This window comes from Pteropus vampyrus, unplaced genomic scaffold (assembly GCF_000151845.1).
Source record: "Pteropus vampyrus isolate Shadow unplaced genomic scaffold, Pvam_2.0 Scaffold162, whole genome shotgun sequence".
In the NCBI taxonomy this organism is placed as follows: Eukaryota; Metazoa; Chordata; class Mammalia; order Chiroptera; family Pteropodidae; genus Pteropus; species Pteropus vampyrus.
The window spans coordinates 1,052,306-1,057,933 of NW_011888943.1; positions in this window are offsets into that span (position 1 = coordinate 1,052,306).

Here is a 5,628-nt window from a genome sequence, read left to right on the forward strand (position 1 = left end):
GGGAGCCCGGCATGGCTGAGGAGCGAGAGGGAGGCTGCCAGAAACGCCAGAGCAGCGTGTGAAGGACCCTGGACGCGGTGACCTCCCCACCCTCCGCGGCCACGAGAAGGAGGAGGGCTGGGCTCTCAGTCTCCACGGTGGCCGCGAAGGCTTCGCATCTCGGGGGCTGGGCTGTCACCGTACGTGGAGGACCGATAAAACCAGGGTGCCTCGTTCCAGGGTGTGTTTCTGAGTGTTGGAGCTGGTGGAGTTTGGAGTGGACCAGAATCTTCAGAAAGGCCCATGGCGTAGAGGAAGGAGCATTGGGCCCAGAGCGAGCAGGCCTTTCGTCCTGCGGTCGTCACAGACCCTCTGTGCCATCCAGGAGGCAGGTGTCCCTTCCGAATCTCAGTTTCTCCTTCTGGAAAACGAGTAGCTTGGGTTAGTTCTCAAAAACGACAGCTGGCCTTTATCAAGTGCTTATCTGTCTGTCCCTTTACATGCGTTAATTCATTTAATTCCCCGAACCGACCATTTCCCTTTACAGACAAGGAAACCAGAGCGCAAACTGTAATTGATCGCCCCGCACTTGTAGCCTCTGGGAGCGGCCACTGCTCCAGCCACCGTGATCACAGCCACTCTGCCGTGTCACCTCCTCAGTGGATTCCACGTGTGTGTCACGGATGAGACGCACCACCTCGGTTCCCGGGCTAATGTGCGGATTGGGTGCACAATAACATCTAAAGCACCCTGTTTCCGCGGGGAGCCCGTCCCGGTAGGTTTAGACCCAGCGTAGGTGGGTTTACTTATCACCGGGCCCAACCACTGAGAGTTCTGCGTGCCCTGGCTATAGCGGTTGGTTCCGGGATGGTCCAGTCGCTCCAGTCGGAACATGAAGCCAGTTCCTGGATCATGACACAGCGAGTCTCAGGAAGGAGAGGCTCCCCCGCCCCCGGGTGCTGTCGGTTGTGCAGGATGTAAGTGTGCACTCCTTGGAGCCTTCACGCGGAGAGAGGCTGCTTGAGAACAAGACAAAAGAGAGGGAGAAAGAACAGAGGGAGGGAAGAAGGGAGAGAGAGATGGATTGCCGATGACATCACGAGAATCCCTGGGTCAGCCATGCCTGGACTGATCAGTTATTCGAGCAATAATCCTGTTATGCTTAAGACAGTTTCAGCATCGCTCCTGCTGCTTGACGCTGCAAAGACTGTGTCACCGATCTTGGCACAGAAGAGAAGTCGTAGATTGGAGGTCCACCTGCTGGCACGCATTTACCCGTGGCCCTGGATAAGGCCCTTGATAAGCAGCTGGGCATGCTTATCAAGTTTTGCGACCATGTGAAGCTGACAGATTGAAAAGAGAATAAATTATTATTCGTCCCCATTTGGGACCAGACCATTCTTTGTCGTGGGGCCATCCCGTGTGTTGCAGGACTCTGAGCAGCATCTTTGACCTCTAGATGCCCACAGCACCCTCCCCGGCCCCTCATGCCAGCGAAAAGTAAAAATGTTTGCAGGCGTGGCCAGCGTCTCCTGGGGGACCAGATCACGCCCACGTTGAAAAGCACTGGTTTGGATAGGTCCAGATCTGGTTTCTTTTAAAACAGATTTCTTGGGTCTCATTTTCCCGGTAGGAGTCAGGGACATGCTCAGCGGGGAAAGTCAAGACCTTTTAGAGCGTTAGTGCCAGTGGCAAACTTGACCAGTGGCAAGGAGCTGCAGGAGCACAGGCACCTTCGTTGTCACCAGGTCGCAGCTTGGAGTGTGACACATACTCTGAGTTTGGAAGGACTTATGGTGAACAATGAATTGGCCACTGAAAGGCTGAGTCGTTTACCTTCGAGGCTGTCAAGTGCTTTTTGGTAAAAGCCCTTGATCTCGAGTTACGGTGCTTGTCATCAGTGGCAGCCATCAACCCGGCCACCTGGCACGGCTGCTAATGTCTCCTGCAGAGAGTGTCGTGGCTGCAGACGGAGCCCAGGGGGGAATGGCAGCCCACAAGATGCCCATATTCACTGCCTGCCACACAAACATTACATCTGAGTAACGTCTTGCTTGTCTCAGAGCGATCTACCCCTGCCCTTTGCCTTGCGACGCTCCAACCCAGCTAAACTGCCACTTCCTGCAACCCTACCCTTACAGGGGGCCAAAGTCCCCTGTGTAGTGGACACTGTGAGAGTGCCACTTGACACCCTAGGACCTCCCTGACTGCTCTGGGGGCCCCTACCTGGCTTCCTGGGCTCCCGCCCCCCACGCCCTGCACCAGCACCTCTGCGGTAAAGGATTTTGCTTGGGCTACTGGAGTGTCCTCGCCCATAGCCAGAGAGCCAGGGCCGCCTGGGTTGGTGTCTGCCAGGGCGGCCTTGTGCTGAGAGCCATCGGGCATGGGAATATGGAAGTCTGGCTCGCTGGCCTCAGGGTGGGACCACTCTGAGCTATAAGTTGCACTCCCGAGTTCCCTGTGGGGTCGGCCTGAAGCTGTTCCCTTCGTGACATTGCGGGAGGTCACCCCTTTGCTTGGCCTCCTCCCCTTCCTTCTCTTGCTTCTGCCGTCCACCATCTTACCGGTCACCCGGGGCCGCTTTCTCGATAGGTCCCTGTCATGGCAGGACGCTCCGCCCCAGGCTCCCCGTCCCCTAACACCGTGGTCCTTACTGGAACTTTAAATCCTGAATCTTTCATTGCCACTATCTCCAATAAAACGTACCCTCCACGCGGGCGAAGGTTTTTCTTATCGATTGTTGAACCTCCAGGGCCTAGTACGAGAAGTGTTACCTAGTATTATTATATCAGGAGTTATGTAAACACTAGGCCTGGCTCCTTTATTAATAGACAGGAAGTTATCTGAAGTGAAGACCCATGTCTGATAAACTTTATATTCTCCACTTTGTCTGTCACTGGGCTTTGCTGATAAGAGATCCATCAACGTTTGAATGAATACATGATACTGAGTGCTAACATTTATTGAGCACATTCTGCGTCTGGCCTTGGGCTAAGCTCCTCCCCTATGATATGTCATCACGTCCTTACAGCAATCCTGTGATAAAGGACTAATGACCGTGCTCACTTTACGGAGTAGAACTGAGGTGCGGAGAGCGTAGGCGGCTGGCCCAAGACACGCGGCTAGTATGAGGCGGAGTGAGATCTTGCATTTGGGTTCTGTCTGATGCCCAAAACCCCTAGTCTTGCTAGCTTCCTTAAGTGGGAGGAATTCCGGATAGTTTGCTGCTCTGAGTCATTTGTAAACTGCTGCGACTCAGCCATTGAAGTGAGCGGGGCTTAGGAGGAATCAGGCGGGAGGAAATAACATCGCAGCCTCCACTGGGGCGACTTTGTTGTCTGCTCCGGTGCTTTATCTTCGCCCCCAGGACAATCGCGGTCAAAGAAGATTTGCTCTTTTTCACGGCACTTACTATTCTTAAAACAATGCCTGTAAAGTATGGATCGATTCATGGCATTCAGTTCGTGGGTTAGAGTGTGAAACCAACAAAAGCAAGATTGTGGCGACTTTGATATCCTTTGTCCTTAGTCATACGAGGGACTCAGGAGATGCTGGTAAGGGGGTCAGCATGAGCCATCCTTATTACTGGACAAATGGCTCAGCATTGCTGATCTTTAAGTCCAGACTCTTGCTTGCAACTGACAGACACTGATTCAAAATGGCCTCAGCAACATGGGGAATTTATCGGCTCAAATAAACGATCCTACCTTCAGGTATGGATCATAGCTGGATCCATGAATTCAAACTGCTGTTATAGAACCTCATTTCTCTCTGTTGGCTCTTTGTTTCTCTGTATCTGCTTCACCCTCAATTGTCTTTACTCTCCTGAATCTACATGGCATCAGAGGAGGTCACTGGCAGCTCCAGGCTTCAATACCCACAGTCTAAGCAGGAATGAGAGCCCTTTCTTTCCTGGGATAAGGACTCTGATTGGCCCTATGTGGGTCATGTGCCCTACTTTGGGCCAATCACTGTGTTTGAGATCAGAGGGCTCTTATCGGCCATCCTGAGTCGCATGCCCACTTTGTGAGAGGTGGTGGACCTGTGACTGAGCTGTGTCCACCAGATGATGGAGGGCAGTTTATCAAAGTAAAATAAGGAGATTTTGCCATAGGGGCGAGGGAGTGAAGGAGTCTAGGCAGACAAAACCAGTCATCTGTTGAAAATAGCGCCCCCACCTCCCGCAGCAGATTCTGCTTTAAGGACGGGCCATTCACCAGCGTATAACTGACAGGCTCCCCTTCTTGGCTTGGTACATTTTGGCACGAAGAAAAGAATTTTAAGATTTTCTGATCCTGCGCCATTTCTCGGATGATGACTAATAGTCAGCAATATTATTCTTCGGGGACCGGGATGTCGGATGGGTCAGCCTCTAGTCTCCCCGTTTAATCGTTTTTTTTCTGTTGTTGTTTTCATTTTTCTGAGTTGCTCTTCCTGGAAGCACTTATTGAACACAGAGCCTATGCGCGGCCTCTCATCAGACTCAAGTGCTCCTTAAATTTCTTTAGATGCTAACGGGGTTTTGTAGAGTAATTCTAATGCGTTCCTTAAGATGAGTTTGTGTTATCTCTGAAAACACTTTACTAACATTGATTTATGCCACAACACACATCTGATAAGTATTAAGCTACACTCCTTTAAGAGTACACGAAAGTTCAGTCATTTCTACATTTCAGAGTATTATTTGGGCCCAACTTCTCTCTTCTAGACTTTTCAGTGTCTTTTTAATTTTTTCACTTTAAATTACAGGTTTCAGGTCTTCCTCTTTTTTTTTTTCTTGTGGTATGATTGACGTACAGTATTATATTCGTTTCGGGTGTACGACACAGTGATTCCATGTTCATATATATTACAAAGCGATCACCACAGTAAGTGTAGTTAACATTTGTCACCGTACATAGTTAAATAATTTTTTTCTCGTGATGAGAACTTTTAAGATTTACTCTCTTAGCAACTTGCAAATGTGCAACACAGTATTATTAACTGTAGTCACCATGCTGTACGTTACATCTTATGACTTATTTATTTTATAGCTGGACATTTGTAGCTTTCGACTCCCTTCACCCATTTCACCGACCCCCAATCCCCCGTGTCTGGTAACCACCATCTGTTCTCATATCTATGAGCTTGGTATTTTTTATTTTTATTTTTTGAGGTTCCACATATACATGAGATCATATGGTATTTTTCTTTCTCTCTCTGACTTATTTCACTTAATGTAATGCACTAAAATTCTATTCACTTTGTCGCAAATGGCAACGTTTCATTCTTTTTGATGGCTGATTAATATGTCATGCGTATGTATGTGACATACACCACATTTTCTTTATCCATTCATCCGTGATGGACACTTAAGTCGTTTCCATATTTTGCCCGCTGTGACTAATGCCGCGATGAACAGAGGGGTGCAGATATCCTTTCGAGTTAGTGTTTTCATTTTCTTTGGACCAATACCCAGAAGTGGGATCGCTGGATCATATGGTGGTTCTATTTTTAATTTTCGAGGACCCTCCATACTGTTTTCCACAGTGGTTGCATCAATGTACATCCCCATCAACAGGGCACGAGGGGTCCCTTTTCTCCACATCATCACTTGTTATTTCTTGTCTTTTCGATAATAGCCGTTCTAACAACAGGTGTGAGGTGATA